Source organism: Salmo trutta, unplaced genomic scaffold (genome assembly GCF_901001165.1).
Source record: "Salmo trutta unplaced genomic scaffold, fSalTru1.1, whole genome shotgun sequence".
NCBI classification, from domain to species: Eukaryota; Metazoa; Chordata; class Actinopteri; order Salmoniformes; family Salmonidae; genus Salmo; species Salmo trutta.
The window spans coordinates 37,066-54,838 of NW_021823073.1; the positions used below are offsets into that span (position 1 = coordinate 37,066).

Consider the following 17,773-nt stretch of genomic DNA (forward strand, 5'->3'; position numbering starts at 1 on the left):
CCAGCAGACCTAGACCCGGTTACACTGAACCAGCCAAGACGTAGTGGTACTGAACCAGCAGACCTAGACCCTGTTACACTGAACCAGCTAAAACGTAGTGGTACTGAACCAGCAGACCTCGACCCTGTTACACTGAACCAGCAGACCTCGACCCTGTTACACTGAACCAGCAGACCTAGACCCTGTTACACTGAACCAGCAGACCTCGACCCGGTTACACTGAACCAGCCAAGACGTAGTGGTACTGAACCAGCAGACCTAGACCATGTTACACTGAACCAGCAGACCTAGACCCTGTTACACTGAACCAGCAGACCTAGACCCTGTTACACTGAACCAGCAGACCTAGACCTTGTTACACTGAACCAGCCAAGACGTAGTGGTACTGAACCAGCAGACCTAGACCCGGTTACACTAAACCAGCAGACCTAGACCCTGTTACACTGAACCAGCAGACCTAGACCCTGTTACACTGAACCAGCAGACCTAGACCCGGTTACACTGAACCAGCAGACATAGAACCGGTTACGCTGAACCAGCAGACCTCGACCCTGTTTCACTGAACCAGCAGACCTAGACCCTGTTACACTGAACCAGCAGACCTAGACCCGGTTACACTGAACCAGCAGACCTAGACCCGGTTACACTGAACCAGCAGACCTAGACCCGGTTACACTGAACCAGCAGACCTAGACCCTGTTACACTGAACCAGCAGACCTAGACCCTGTTACACTGAACCAGCAGACCTAGACCCGGTTACACTGAACCAGCCAAGACGTAGTGGTACTGGACCAGTAGACCTAGACCCTGTTACACTGAACCAGCCAAGACGTAGTGGTTCTGAACCAGCAGACCTAGACCCTGTTACACTGAACCAGCAGACCTCGACCCTGTTACACTGAACCAGCCAAGACGTAGTGGTACTGAACCAGCAGACCTAGACCCTGTTACACTGAACCAGCCAAGACGTAGTGGTACTGGACCAGCAGACCTAGACCCTGTTACACTGAACCAGCAGACTTCGACCCTGTTACACTGAACCAGCCAAGACGTAGTGGTACTGAACCAGCAGACCTAGACCCGGTTACACTGAACCAGCAGACCTAGACCCTGTTACACTGAACCAGCAGACCTCGACCCTGTTACACTGAACCAGCAGACCTAGACCCTGTTACACTGAACCAGCAGACCTAGACCCGGTTACACTGAACCAGCCAAGACGTAGTGGTACTGGACCAGCAGACCTAGACCCTGTTACACAGAACCAGCAGACCTCGACCCTGTTACACTGAACCAGCCAAGACGTAGTGGTACTGAACCAGCAGACCTCGACCCTGTTACACTGAACCAGCCAAGACGTAGTGGTACTGAACCAGCAGACCTAGACCCTGTTACACTGAACCAGCAGACCTAGACCCTGTTACACTGAACCAGCAGACCTCGACCCTGTTACACTGAACCAGCCAAGACGTAGTGGTACTGAACCAGCAGACCTAGACCCTGTTACACTGAACCAGCAGACCTCGACCCTGTTACACTGAACCAGCAGACCTAGACCCTGTTACACTGAACCAGCAGACCTAGACCCGGTTACACTGAACCAGCCAAGACGTAGTGGTACTGGACCAGCAGACCTAGACCCTGTTACACTGAACCAGCCAAGACGTAGTGGTACTGAACCAGCAGACCTCGACCCTGTTACACTGAACCAGCCAAGACGTAGTGGTACTGAACCAGCAGACCTAGACCCTGTTACACTGAACCAGCAGACCTAGACCCTGTTACACTGAACAAGCAGACCTAGACCCTGTTACACTGAACCAGCAGACCTAGACCCTGTTACACTGAACCAGCAGACCTAGACCCTGTTACACTGAACCAGCAGACCTAGACCCTGTTACACTGAACCAGCAGACCTAGACCCTGTTACACTGAACCAGCCAAGACGTAGTGGTACTGGACCAGCAGACCTAGACCCTGTTACACTGAACCAGCCAAGACGTAGTGGTACTGAACCAGCAGACCTCGACCCTGTTACACTGAACCAGCCAAGACGTAGTGGTACTGAACCAGCAGACCTAGACCCTGTTACACTGAACCAGCAGACCTAGACCCTGTTACACTGAACAAGCAGACCTAGACCCGGTTACACTGAACCAGCAGACCTAGACCCTGTTACACTGAACCAGCAGACCTCGACCTTGTTACACTGAACCAGCAGACCTAGACCCTGTTACACTGAACCAGCAGACCTAGACCCTGTTACACTGAACCAGCAGACCTAGACCCTGTTACACTGAACCAGCAGACCTAGACCCTGTTACACTGAACCAGCAGACCTAGACCCTGTTACACTGAACTAGCAGACCTCGACCCTGTTACACTGAACCAGCAGACCTAGACCCTGTTACACTGATCCAGCCAAGACGTAGTGGTACTTGACCAGCAGACCTAGACCCTGTTACACTGAACCAGCAGACCTAGATCCAGTTACACTGAACCAGCAGACCTAGACCCGGTTACACTGAACCAGCAGACCTCGACCCTGTTACACTGAACCGGCCAAGACGTAGTGGTACTGGACCAGCAGACCTAGACCCTGTTACACTGAACCAGCAGACCACGACCCTGTTACACTGAACCAGCAGACCTAGACCCTGTTACACTGAACCAGCAGACCTAGACCCTGTTACACTGAACCAGCAGACCTAGACCCGGTTACACTGAACCAGCAGACCTCGACCCGGTTACACTGAACCAGCAGACCTAGACCCTGTTACACTGAACCAGCAGACCTAGACCCGGTTACACTGAACCAGCAGACCTAGACCCGGTTACACTGAACCAGCCAAGACGTAGTGGTACTGAACCAGCAGACCTAGACCCGGTTACACTGAACCAGCCAAGACGTAGTGGTACTGAACCAGCAGACCTCGACCCTGTTACACTGAACCGGCCAAGACGTAGTGGTACTGAACCAGCAGACCTAGACCCTGTTACACTGAACCAGCAGACCTAGACCCTGTTACAATGAACCGGCCAAGACGTAGTGGTACTGAACCAGCAGACCTCGACCCTGTTACACTGAACCAGCCAAGATGTAGTGGTACTGAACCAGCAGACCTCGACCCGGTTACACTGAACCAGCCAAGACGTAGTGGTACTGAACCAAGAGACCTCGACCCTGTTACACTGAACCGGCCAAGACGTAGTGGTACTGAACCAGCAGACCTCGACCCGGTTACACTGAACTAGCCAAGACGTAGTGGTACTGGACCAGCAGACCTAGACCCTGTTACACTGAACCAGCAGACCTCGACCCGGTTACACTGAACCAGCCAAGACGTAGTGGTACTGAACCAACAGACCTAGACCCGGTTACACTGAACCAGCAGACCTCAACCCTGTTACACTGAACCAGCAGACCTAGACCCTGTTACACTGAACCAGCCAAGATTTAGTGGTACTGGACCAGCAGACCTAGACCCTGTTACACTGAACCAGCAGACCTAGACCTTGTTACACTGAACCAGCAGACCTAGACCCTGTTACACTGAACCAGCAGACCTAGACCCGGTTACACTGAACCAGCAGACCTAGACCCTGTTACACTGAACCAGCAGACCTAGACCCTGTTACACTGAACCAGCAGACCTAGACCCTGTTACACTGAACCAGCAGACCTAGAAACTGTTACGCTGAACCAGCAGACCTAGACCCTGTTACACTGAACCAGCAGACCTAGACCCGGTTACACTGAACCAGCCAAGACGTAGTGGTACTGAACCAGCAGACCTAGACCCTGTTACACTGAACCAGCAGACCTCGACCCTGTTACACTGAACCAGCTGACCTAGACCCTGTTACACTGAACCAGCAGACCTAGACCCTGTTACACTGAACCAGCCAAGACGTAGTGGTACTGAACCAGCAGACCTAGACCCTGTTACACTGAACCAGCCAAGACGTAGTGGTACTGAACCAGCAGACCTCGACCCTGTTACACTGAACCAGCAGACCTAGACCCGGTTACACTGAACCAGCCAAGACGTAGTGGTACTGAACCAGCAGACCTAGACCCTGTTACACTGAACCAGCTAAAACGTAGTGGTACTGAACCAGCAGACCTCGACCCTGTTACACTGAACCAGCAGACCTCGACCCTGTTACACTGAACCAGCAGACCTAGACCCTGTTACACTGAACCAGCAGACCTCGACCCGGTTACACTGAACCAGCCAAGACGTAGTGGTACTGAACCAGCAGACCTAGACCATGTTACACTGAACCAGCAGACCTAGACCCTGTTACACTGAACCAGCAGACCTAGACCCTGTTACACTGAACCAGCAGACCTAGACCTTGTTACACTGAACCAGCCAAGACGTAGTGGTACTGAACCAGCAGACCTAGACCCGGTTACACTAAACCAGCAGACCTAGACCCTGTTACACTGAACCAGCAGACCTAGACCCTGTTACACTGAACCAGCAGACCTAGACCCGGTTACACTGAACCAGCAGACATAGAACCGGTTACGCTGAACCAGCAGACCTCGACCCTGTTTCACTGAACCAGCAGACCTAGACCCTGTTACACTGAACCAGCAGACCTAGACCCGGTTACACTGAACCAGCAGACCTAGACCCGGTTACACTGAACCAGCAGACCTAGACCCGGTTACACTGAACCAGCAGACCTAGACCCTGTTACACTGAACCAGCAGACCTAGACCCTGTTACACTGAACCAGCAGACCTAGACCCGGTTACACTGAACCAGCCAAGACGTAGTGGTACTGGACCAGTAGACCTAGACCCTGTTACACTGAACCAGCCAAGACGTAGTGGTTCTGAACCAGCAGACCTAGACCCTGTTACACTGAACCAGCAGACCTCGACCCTGTTACACTGAACCAGCCAAGACGTAGTGGTACTGAACCAGCAGACCTAGACCCTGTTACACTGAACCAGCCAAGACGTAGTGGTACTGGACCAGCAGACCTAGACCCTGTTACACTGAACCAGCAGACTTCGACCCTGTTACACTGAACCAGCCAAGACGTAGTGGTACTGAACCAGCAGACCTAGACCCGGTTACACTGAACCAGCAGACCTAGACCCTGTTACACTGAACCAGCAGACCTCGACCCTGTTACACTGAACCAGCAGACCTAGACCCTGTTACACTGAACCAGCAGACCTAGACCCGGTTACACTGAACCAGCCAAGACGTAGTGGTACTGGACCAGCAGACCTAGACCCTGTTACACAGAACCAGCAGACCTCGACCCTGTTACACTGAACCAGCCAAGACGTAGTGGTACTGAACCAGCAGACCTCGACCCTGTTACACTGAACCAGCCAAGACGTAGTGGTACTGAACCAGCAGACCTAGACCCTGTTACACTGAACCAGCAGACCTAGACCCTGTTACACTGAACCAGCAGACCTCGACCCTGTTACACTGAACCAGCCAAGACGTAGTGGTACTGAACCAGCAGACCTAGACCCTGTTACACTGAACCAGCAGACCTCGACCCTGTTACACTGAACCAGCAGACCTAGACCCTGTTACACTGAACCAGCAGACCTAGACCCGGTTACACTGAACCAGCCAAGACGTAGTGGTACTGGACCAGCAGACCTAGACCCTGTTACACTGAACCAGCCAAGACGTAGTGGTACTGAACCAGCAGACCTCGACCCTGTTACACTGAACCAGCCAAGACGTAGTGGTACTGAACCAGCAGACCTAGACCCTGTTACACTGAACCAGCAGACCTAGACCCTGTTACACTGAACAAGCAGACCTAGACCCTGTTACACTGAACCAGCAGACCTAGACCCTGTTACACTGAACCAGCAGACCTAGACCCTGTTACACTGAACCAGCAGACCTAGACCCTGTTACACTGAACCAGCAGACCTAGACCCTGTTACACTGAACCAGCCAAGACTTAGTGGTACTGAACCAGCAGACCTCGACCCTGTTACACTGAACCAGCCAAGACGTAGTGGTACTGAACCAGCAGACCTAGACCCTGTTACACTGAACCAGCAGACCTAGACCCTGTTACACTGAACAAGCAGACCTAGACCCTGTTACACTGAACCAGCAGACCTAGACCCTGTTACACTGAACCAGCAGACCTAGACCCTGTTACACTGAACCAGCAGACCTAGACCCTGTTACACTGAACCAGCCAAGACGTAGTGGTACTGAACCAGCAGACCTAGACCCTGTTACACTGAACCAGCCAAGACGTAGTGGTACTGAACCAGCAGACCTAGACCCGGTTACACTGAACCAGCAGACCTCGACCCTGTTACACTGAACCAGCAGACCTCGACCCGGTTACACTGAACCAGCAGACCTCGACCCGGTTACACTGAACCAGAAGACCTAGACCCGGTTACACTGAACCAGCAGACCTAGACCCGGTTACACTGAACCAGCAGACCTAGACCCGGTTACAGTGAAAATAGCTTCCTACAATGGAGACATTGATATCAGTGCCACAAGCAGAGAGCCATGAGACTGGAAGAAGATACGTGGCCTGAGACCATGGATGACGCACCACGTCATCCCTAGTGGGCCTGGCCTGCTCTTAAAAGGGCATCACCAGGCATTTACAGGAATGAAGCAGAGATCACACACACAGAGAGAGAGAGAGAGAGAGAGAGAGAGAGAGAGAGAGAGAGAGAGAGAGAGAGAGAGAGAGAAAAAAACCCAGAGAATCTGCTCCAGGCAAAAGGAAAGGCAGATGATTCAGCTGTACAGAGAACCACATGGCTACTGCTGGCTACTCAGCCGTTCTCACAGTCACAACCCCATGTTTGTTTACATGTTGTTTCTCTGGAACAACTACTGGACCGGACTACTCTGTTTTCATTCTGGTGGACTCTACCCTGCAGCCCTGGTTTCTGCTAGCCTGGAAAACTGCCAACCCCTCTTTATGCTACTGCTACTCTCTGTTCATCATATATGCAGTCACTTTAACCATATCTACATGTGTAAGGTTTCTCCTGCTGAGACATCTTCAGAGGGGATTCCAGGCTAAGGTTTCTCCTGCTGAGACATCTTCAGAGGGAATCCAGGCTAAGATTTCTCCTGCTGAGAGATCGTCAGAGGGAATCCAGGCTAAGATTTCTCCTGCTGAGAGATCGTCAGAGGGAATCCAGGCTAAGGTTTCTCCTGCTGAGAGATCGTCAGAGGGAATCCAGGCTAAGGTTTCTCCTGCTGAAGGGGTTGACCCAGAGAGACATAAACTGTCTGGAGAGTAAACATTGCGTCCAGGGTTGGGGTTGGGCCGGATCCTGGTCAGGGTTGGGGTTGGACTAGAGCCTGGTCAGGGTTGGGTTTGGACTGGAGCCTGGTCAGGGTTGGGTTGGACTGGAGCCTGGTCAGGGTTGGGTTGGGTTGGACTGGAGCCTGGTCAGGGTTGGGTTGGACTGGAGCCTGGTCAGGGTTGGGGTTGGACTGGAGCCTGGTCAGGGTTGGGTTGGGACTGGAGCCTGGTCAGGGTTGGGGTTGGGGTTGGACTGGAGCCTGGTCAGGGTTGGGTTGGGGTTGGACTGGAGCCTGGTCAGGGTTGGGTTGGGGTTGGACTGGAGCCTGGTCAGGGTTGGGTTGGGGTTGGACTGGAGCCTGGTCAGGGTTGGGGTTGGACTGGAGCCTGGTCAGGGTTGGGTTGGGGTTGGACTGGAGCCTGGTCAGGGTTGGGGTTGGACTGGAGCCTGGTCAGGGTTGGGTTGGGGTTGGACTGGAGCCTGGTCAGGGTTGGGGTTGGACTGGAGCCTGGTCAGGGTTGGGTTGGGGTTGGACTGGAGCCTGGTCAGGGTTGGGTTGGGGTTGGACTGGAGCCTGGTCAGGGTTGGGTTGGGGTTGGACTGGAGCCTGGTCAGGGTTGGGGTTGGACTGGAGCCTGGTCAGGGTTGGGTTGGGGTTGGACTGGAGCCTGGTCAGGGTTGGGTTGGGGTTGGACTGGAGCCTGGTCAGGATTGGGTTGGACTGGAGCCTGGTCAGGGTTGGGTTGGACTGGAGCCTGGTCAGGGTTGGGGTTGGACTGGAGCCTGGTCAGGGTTGGGTTGGGGTTGGACTGGAGCCTGGTCAGGGTTGGGTTGGGGTTGGACTGGAGCCTGGTCAGGGTTGGGGTTGGGGTTGGACTGGAGCCTGGTCAGGGTTGGGGTTGGACTGAAGCCTGGTCAGGGTTGGGTTGGGGTTGGACTGGAGCCTGGTCAGGGTTGGGTTGGGGTTGTACTGGAGCCTGGTCAGGGTTGGGTTGGGGTTGGACTGGAGCCTGGTCAGGATTGGGTTGGACTGGAGCCTGGTCAGGATTGGGTTGGACTGGAGCCTGGTCAGGGTTGGGTTGGACTGGAGCCTGGTCAGGGTTGGGTTGGACTGGAGCCTGGTCAGGGTTGGGTTGGACTGGAGCCTGGTCAGGGTTGGGTTGGGGTTGGACTGGAGCCTGGTCAGGGTTGGGTTGGACTGGAGCCTGGTCAGGGTTGGGTTGGGGTTGGGCTGGAGCCTGGTCAGGGTTGGGTTGGACTGGAGCCTGGTCAGGGTTGGGTTGGGGTTGGACTGGAGCCTGGTCAGGGTTGGGTTGGACTGGAGCCTGGTCAGGGTTGGGTTGGACTGGAGCCTGGTCAGGGTTGGGTTGGGTTGGACTGGAGCCTGGTCAGGGTTGGGGTTGGGGTTGGGCTGGAGCCTGGTCAGGGTTGGGGTTGGGGTTGGGCTGGAGCCTGGTCAGGGTTGGGTTGGGGTTGGGCTGGAGCCTGGTCAGGGTTGGGTTGGGGTTGGGCTGGAGCCTGGTCAGGGTTGGGTTGGACTGGAGCCTGGTCAGGGTTGGGTTGGGGTTGGGCTGGAGCCTGGTCAGGGTTGGGTTGGACTGGAGCCTGGTCAGGGTTGGGTTGGGGTTGGACTGGAGCCTGGTCAGGGTTGGGTTGGACTGGAGCCTGGTCAGGGTTGGGTTGGACTGGAGCCTGGTCAGGGTTGGGTTGGACTGGAGCCTGGTCAGGGTTGGGTTGGGTTGGACTGGAGCCTGGTCAGGGTTGGGTTGGGTTGGGCTGGAGCCTGGTCAGGGTTGGGTTGGGGTTGGGCTGGAGCCTGGTCAGGGTTGGGTTGGGGTTGGACTGGAGCCTGGTCAGGGTTGGGGTTGGACTGGAGCCTGGTCAGGGTTGGGTTGGGGTTGGACTGGAGCCTGGTCAGGGTTGGGTTGGGGTTGGACTGGAGCCTGGTCAGGGTTGGGGTTGGACTGAAGCCTGGTCAGGGTTGGGTTGGACTGGAGCCTGGTCAGGGTTGGGGTTGAACTGGAGCCTGGTCAGGGTTGGGTTGGACTGAAGCCTGGTCAGGGTTGGGTTGGACTGGAGCCTGGTCAGGGTTGGGTTGGACTGGAGCCTGGTCAGGGTTGGGTTGGGTTGGACTGGAGCCTGGTCAGGGTTGGGGTTGGGCTGGAGCCTGGTCAGGGTTGGGGTTGGGGTTGGACTGGAGCCTGGTCAGGGTTGGGTTGGACTGGAGCCTGGTCAGGGTTGGGTTGGGGTTGGACTGGAGCCTGGTCAGGGTTGGGTTGGGGTTGGACTGGAGCCTGGTCAGGGTTGGGGTTGGACTGGAGCCTGGTCAGGGTTGGGTTGGGGTTGGACTGGAGCCTGGTCAGGGTTGGGTTGGGGTTGGACTGGAGCCTGGTCAGGGTTGGGTGGGGTTGGACTGGAGCCTGGTCAGGGTTGGGGTTGGACTGGAGCCTGGTCAGGGTTGGGGTTGGACTGAAGCCTGGTCAGGGTTGGGTTGGGGTTGGACTGGAGCCTGGTCAGGGTTGGGTTGGGGTTGGACTGGAGCCTGGTCAGGGTTGGGGTTGGACTGGAGCCTGGTCAGGTTGGGTTGGGGTTGGACTGGAGCCTGGTCAGGGTTGGGGTTGGACTGGAGCCTGGTCAGGGGTTGGGTTGGACTGGAGCCTGGTCAGGGTTGGGGTTGGACTGGAGCCTGGTCAGGGTTGGGTTGGGGTTGGACTGGAGCCTGGTCAGGGTTGGGTTGGGGTTGGACTGGAGCCTGGTCAGGGTTGGGTTGGTTGGACTGGAGCCTGGTCAGGGTTGGGGTTGGACTGGAGCCTGGTCAGGGTTGGGGTTGGACTGAAGCCTGGTCAGGGTTGGGTTGGGGTTGGACTGGAGCCTGGTCAGGGTTGGGTTGGGGTTGGACTGGAGCCTGGTCAGGGTTGGGGTTGGACTGGAGCCTGGTCAGGGTTGGGTTGGGGTTGGACTGGAGCCTGGTCAGGGTTGGGTTGGGGTTGGACTGGAGCCTGGTCAGGGTTGGGGTTGGACTGGAGCCTGGTCAGGGTTGGGTTGGGGTTGGACTGGAGCCTGGTCAGGGTTGGGTTGGGGTTGGACTGGAGCCTGGTCAGGGTTGGGTTGGGGTTGGACTGGAGCCTGGTCAGGGTTGGGGTTGGACTGGAGCCTGGTCAGGGTTGGGTTGGGGTTGGACTGGAGCCTGGTCAGGGTTGGGTTGGGGTTGGACTGGAGCCTGGTCAGGGTTGGGTTGGGGTTGGACTGGAGCCTGGTCAGGGTTGGGGTTGGACTGGAGCCTGGTCAGGGTTGGGTTGGGGTTGGACTGGAGCCTGGTCAGGGTTGGGTTGGGGTTGGACTGGAGCCTGGTCAGGGTTGGGTTGGGGTTGGACTGGAGCCTGGTCAGGGTTGGGTTGGGGTTGGACTGGAGCCTGGTCAGGGTTGGGTTGGGGTTGGACTGGAGCCTGGTCAGGGTTGGGGTTGGACTGAAGCCTGGTCAGGGTTGGGTTGGGGTTGGACTGGAGCCTGGTCAGGGTTGGGTTGGGGTTGGACTGGAGCCTGGTCAGGGTTGGGGTTGGACTGGAGCCTGGTCAGGGTTGGGTTGGGGTTGGACTGGAGCCTGGTCAGGGTTGGGTTGGGGTTGGACTGGAGCCTGGTCAGGGTTGGGGTTGGACTGGAGCCTGGTCAGGGTTGGGTTGGGGTTGGACTGGAGCCTGGTCAGGGTTGGGTTGGGGTTGGGCTGGAGCCTGGTCAGGGTTGGGGTTGGGCTGGAGCCTGGTCAGGGTTGGGTTGGGGTTGGACTGGAGCCTGGTCAGGGTTGGGGTTGGGCTGGAGCCTGGTCAGGGTTGGGGTGGGCTGCTGCTAGCGACACATTACTCCTCCTGTGGGACTGTGGACACTTTGAAGTAGCACAAGTAGGACACACATGCTTCAGTTTAGACACTGTTAAAATGGCTGCTGCTCTTTGATCCTCCCGACAACCCCCCGCGCCGAGGTACCTCATCAGGGTTAGCAGCAGAGACACTTAGTAAAAACACACCACGCTAGCAGTTATAGAGGCAAATAAACTGACTGGAGACAACACCACGCTAGCAGTTATAGAGGCAAATAAACTGACTGGAGACAACACCACGCTAGCAGTTATAGAGGCGAATAAACTGACTGGAGACAACACCACGCTAGCAGTTATAGAGGTGAATAAACTGACTGGAGACAACACCACGCTAGCAGTTATAGAGGCGAATAAACTGACTGGAGACAACACCACGCTAGCAGTTATAGAGGTGAATAAACTGACTGGAGACAACACCACGCTAGCAGTTATAGAGGTGAATAAACTGACTGGAGACAACACCACGCTAGCAGTTATAGAGGTGAATAAACTGACTGGAGACAACACCACGCTAGCAGTTATAGAGGTGAATAAACTGACTGGAGACAACACCACGCTAGCAGTTATAGAGGTGAATAAACTGACTGGAGACAACACCACTGTTCACACATGCCATTATGGTTCTACTTCAATTCAGCAAAAGTATTCTCAAAACTTTTATGACAACAGTTGTTAAAGGAACAGCAATACTTGAGAGAGAGACCATAGTGGCGGTGCAGAGTAGAGGACATCCGGTGGCATTGCCAAAAACATCCCAAACCCCTGACCCCCCCCCACCCCCGGGCCCTGTTGTACCTAAAAGGGATGTGGGTGGGATTAGGTAGAATGCTGGATGCTTCTCTCACAGAACTGGACAGTATAATACAGGAGTGTGTGTGTTCCAGTGTGTGCATGTGTTTCGAGTGTGTGCGTGTGTTCGAGTGTGTGCGTGTGTTCGAGTGTGTGCGTGTGTTCCAGTGTGTGTGTGTGTTCGAGTGTGTGCATGTCTGTGTGCGAGTGTGCGTGTTTGTGCATGCGTGTGTGCATTTGGCATGTGTATGTGTGTGTCTGGGCAGAGAGAAACCGTGCTGAGTAGCTAAGCTAACATCCTGTATGGGACGTTAGCTAGAGTAGAGTTATGTGGCAATACTGACCCACACAGGGGAGACTTTAAATAAAACCCTCCAGTACATTACCAGACGTTCCTAGAATAAGGGAAGAGGAAGTCCACTTCCCACAACTTCCACACTGAGGTAATTAGTCTAAGGTAGAGGTCATCAACCTCAAGATCACTTTGAGTCATAATGCAAGCCGAGATCTACCGCTCAGAGATCTACCGCTCAGGGATCTACCGCTCAGGGATCTACCGCTCAGAGATCTACCGCTCAGGGATCTACCGCTCAGGGATCTACCGCTCAGGGATCTACCGCTCAGAGATCTACCGCTCAGAGATCTACCGCCCAGGGATCTACCGCTCAGAGATCTACCGCTCAGAGATCTACCGCTCAGGGATCTACCGCTCAGAGATCTACCGCTCAGGGATCTACCGCTCAGGGATCTACCGCTCAGGGATCTACCGCTTAGGGATCTACCGCTCAGGGATCTACCGCTCAGGGATCTACCGCTCAGGGATCTACCGCTCAGGGATCTACCGCTCAGGGATCTACCGCTCAGAGATCTACCGCTCAGGGATCTACCGCTCAGGGATCTACCGCTCAGAGATCTACCGCTCAGAGATCTACCGCTCAGGGATCTACCGCTCAGGGATCTACCGCTCAGGGATCTACCGCTGAGAGATCTACCGCTCAGGGATCTACCGCTCAGAGATCTACCGCTCAGAGATCTACCGCTGAGAGATCTACCGCTGAGAGATCTACCGCTCAGGGATCTACCGCTCAGAGATCTACCGCTCAGAGATCTACCGCTCAGAGATCTACCGCTGAGAGATCTACCGCTCAGAGATCTACCGCTGAGAGATCTACCGCTGAGAGATCTACCGCTCAGGGATCTACCGCTCAGAGATCTACCGCTGAGAGATCTACCGCTGAGAGATCTACCGCTCAGAGATCTACCGCTGAGAGATCTACCGCTCAGGGATCTACCGCTCAGAGATCTACCGCTCAGAGATCTACCGCTCAGGGATCTACCGCTCAGGGATCTACCGCTCAGAGATCTACCGCGCAGGGATCTACCGCTCAGGGATCTACCGCTCAGAGATCTACCGCTCAGGGATCTACCGCTCAGGGATCTACCGCTCAGAGATCTACCGCTCAGAGATCTACCGCTCAGGGATCTACCGCTCAGAGATCTACCGCTGAGAGATCTACCGCTGAGAGATCTACCGCTCAGGGATCTACCGCTCAGGGATCTACCGCTCAGAGATCTACCGCTCAGAGATCTACCGCTCAGAGATCTACCGCTCAGGGATCTACCGCTCAGAGATCTACCGCTCAGGGATCTACCGCTCAGGGATCTACCGCGCAGGGATCTACCGCTCAGGGATCTACCGCTCAGAGATCTACCGCTCAGAGATCTACCGCTCAGGGATCTACCGCTCAGAGATCTACCGCTCAGGGATCTACCGCTCAGGGATCTACCGCTCAGGGATCTACCGCTCAGGGATCTACCGCTCAGAGATCTACCGCTCAGAGATCTACCGCTCAGGGATCTACCGCTCAGGGATCTACCGCTCAGGGATCTACCGCTCAGGGATCTACCGCTCAGGGATCTACCGCTCAGAGATCTACCGCTCAGAGATCTACCGCGCAGGGATCTACCGCTCAGGGATCTACCGCTCAGGGATCTACCGCTCAGGGATCTACCGCTCAGGGATCTACCGGTCAGGGATCTACCGCTCAGGGATCTACCGCCCAGGGATCTACCGCTGAGAGATCTACCGCTGAGAGATCTACCGCTCAGAGATCTACCGCGCAGGGATCTACCGCTCAGGGATCTACCGCGCAGGGATCTACCGCTCAGGGATCTACCGCTCTGATTTTTTCTTAAACATAACTTCTAAAACATAAGCCTGTGCAACATGAAGCAGTTAAAAACAGTTCTGTAGCAATGAGGTTTGTTCAGTAGGCTATAGGCCCAATACATTATCACTGCATATTGGCTATGCTTGATTTGCCCTACCAATGTTGTTGTTCCATTTAGAAATTCTATTTCAACATTTGAGGTACTGTATACGACCACACTGGTAATAGATCATGTGTTGTATTACTTGTGAGGCACAGCTGAGTGAGCGTAATCATTTACTTCCTTTTTTTTACTGGACTGATGGCCTGCATCTGATGGTCAGTCTGAGGGAGCTGCAGTAAGGCTGCCTCTCACCTGACTCACCCTCTCTCCTCTGAGAAAAGGCAGGCTTCCTGCGGATGATGAAACTTAAAGATGCACTATGCAGAAATCACGCTGCCATTTCCTGGTTGTTAAAATTCTAATAGTTCTTTCAGTTTGTGACAAAACAAGCAAGTATAGTGTAGAGAATCATTGTACCATCTAAACCGCTGTGAAATATATTTTCAATAAACAAAAATATTGTATTGTCAGCTGTTTGAAGCTGGTGTACAAAACCGAAAGTAAAAGACGCAAAAAAACTAAACTTAAGAATGGGAAGTATAGAAATAGAGCACATAGAATAGATCTACCGCTTCTTAGACTTGCTTTCAATGAGAATTACAGATCTATATAAACACATTTCTATGTGAATTTGGTCAGGTCACCTAAAAGGTGACATATTGCAGCTCTGAGTCTCATTATTTCTGCCTCCTGCACCAGTTCCTGTTGTTACTCCAACGACCAGAGAAAGTAAAATATCCCTTGATATGAAAAGATAGACAAGCCACTAATAATAACGCAGCTTATGGAAACACTTTGCTATACTCATTCATTGCAGCTTCAGTGCTGGTTGTAGCTTGAGTGGAAGTAGGGAGAAGACGCATTTTATGGCTTATAAAAGTGTTGAACAAAGTGTCTATGGCTCGAGGAAACTGTTTAGACACGGTGATCTGAGCTATCTGATTGGCCAGCGGTAGGCCAAAAGGTGCACTTGATTTTCTCTCTGGGCCTGCCAGGTAGGCAGAGTTCTACCTTCAGACACATGAAATGGTTCAAAATGGGGAGGCAATCAAGGTGCACTTGATTCATCATCCTGGTGCTAGGGCTGATGAATCAAGTGCACCTAATGACAACAGCGCAAAACGAATACAAACAAAAATAGGAACGCAGGGCTTCATCGTTGTTGATTGTTTTACAGAAATGTTTGGTGATCAACTAGGAATGCCTTGGAGATCCACCGGCTGGTGACCACTGGTCTAACGATTGAAAACAGGGATAGTTTGGGATTTCTTCCCCAGAGTCAGATGAACTCGTGGATACCATTTTTATGTTTCTGCGTCGAGTATGAAGGAAGTAAAGGTAGTTTCGCGAGCATGATAGCTGTTCCCATTGACTTCCAGTCATTGCACTTCACAGTTCCCAGGTCCAGAACAAATTCAATAAAACATACAGTATTGTACATAGACATGAGTGCCTGGAACCCCCTTCCATCTCACAGAGCAAGTTAACAGCAAACCTGCTTTCAAAAAACAAATAAAGCAACGCCTCTACCCCATGTGACCAAATGTGTGTGTATGTACTGACGTGTAAGTGATAGATCCACATATGCACGCGTGCGCACACACACACACACACACACACACACACACACACACACACACACACACACACACACACACACACACACACACAATTATTCTTTAGTTGTATTGTTTTTTTTTAAAGTATACATTTGTCTTTAGTCGTAGTGAATTTTTCCATATAGAAAACTGTTTTAAATTGTAAAGTATTTTTGTCTGTAATGTCTTTGTCGTTATGTGTCAGACCCCAGGAAGACTAGCTGTCACCATTGGCGTCGGCTAATGGGGATCCTAATAAAATCAGAAGCAATTGCAAGTTAGCAGCTTCCTTCCAACTGAACGCAGAGACATAAAAATGGTCTCCACAAGTTCATCTAGGTATTTATTAGGATGCCCGTTAGCTGTTGCAAAAGCAGCAGCTACTCTTCCTGGGGTCCACATAAAACATGACACATAATACAGAATGACATAATACAGAACATCATTAGACAACAGAACAGCTCAAGGACAGAACTACATACATGAACTGACTCTGGGGAAGGAGATAAAGGACCTCCCTTTAAAGACAGTTCTGCCAACATCAACAGCATTTCTGGCAAAGTGCAGACACTAATGTTCCCCAGGAAGACAGGAAATAAAGTCGCAAGTCAAATTCACACTACAATGGTTCCCTTTTCCTCCATTAAACAGCTGTCAAACAGAACACCAACACCGAGGAGAAATCGGAGGAGAAATCTCAACTGTCAGAAGAGAAAGAGCAGGAGCTGAGCTAGGACTATGGAAACATATATTGTATGAATGTATCAAATGGATTACCACAATATATTAAACAGTTATTACATCTACTCACGGAAGTTGTGCCCAAAAAGGTGACAACAAATTCACTCTCTTAGGTAGCTCTCAAAATCATTCTTCCAAAAAACAGGCAAAGAAATGGTACACAGTTACAGCGATAGGTGGTAGCTTCCTTAATCTGGTTCCCTTCCTAGCACCCTTTACACATTAGAGAAGTCACAGTTCCACATTTAGTCCACCCCCATGTTACTGTATTTCACTTCCTCAACTTGCTGTGTCATGAACTGACGGGGGGGAGAGGGGCAGCAGTGTGAAAGCTACAAAACCTCTCATCTAGGCTCTCTCTCACAGTCACACAGTCTGAGCTGAGTAGCAGTTTCTCTCTCTCTCCCTCTCCCCCCTCTTCAGTTTGTCCTCTCCTGTGAAAGTCAAAACCTCACCTCTCATCTAGGGCTCTCAGTCACACTGTCATGTGAGCATCACAGGGCTTCTTCTTCTTCGCTCCTCTCTCCCACTGAAGTCTGTCCTCTGATGCAGATTGAAGACCCTCCTCTCCTCAGAGAGCTGCTGTCAAGAGAGAGCTCTCCTCTCCTGCTAAAATAGCTTTACTCAGAGTCAGAGCCACTTCCTGTGTTCAGCTTTCAGTCATACTTCCTCTCTTTCAACTCAGTCAGCAGCCTTACACACACACGCTCACGCTCGCTCTGTCACACACACACACACGCGACCCCCCCTCCCTTTGCATTGTGAAGGCTAATGCTTTGACTCAGATGCCAATTTGATACAGTTTGCAGATACAGTCACAGTCCAAACAACTCCTAGACACACAGATACTGTACTCTCTTCAGCTCCAGATACTGTACTCTCTTCAGCTCCAGATACTGTACTCTCTTCAGCTCCAGATACTGTACTCTCTTCAGCTCCAGATACTGTACTCTCTTCAGCTCCAGATACTGTACTCTCTTCAGCTCCAGATACTGTACTCTCTTCAGCTCCAGATACTGTACTCTCTTCAGCTCCAGGTACTGTACTCTCTTCAGCTCCAGATACTGTACTCTCTTCATCTCCAGATACTGTACTCTCTTCAGCTCCAGATACTGTACTCTCTTCAGCTCCAGATACTGTACTCTCTTCATCTCCAGATACTGTACTCTCTTCAGCTCCAGATACTGTACTCTCTTCAGCTCCAG

The 17,773-nt window shown here is 52.9% G+C and overlaps 1 protein-coding gene across 1 annotated transcript in view; it reads right to left on the bottom strand.

The window, feature by feature from the left end:
* LOC115188771 (WAS/WASL-interacting protein family member 1-like) overlaps positions 1-17,446 on the bottom strand; it is a 40,587-nt gene extending 23,141 nt beyond the window's left edge. Inside the window, 1 exon segment of the mRNA XM_029747612.1 lies at positions 17,024-17,446. The gene's annotated coding sequence lies outside the window, so the exon portion shown is untranslated.
* Positions 17,447-17,773: the final 327 nt, after the last annotated feature.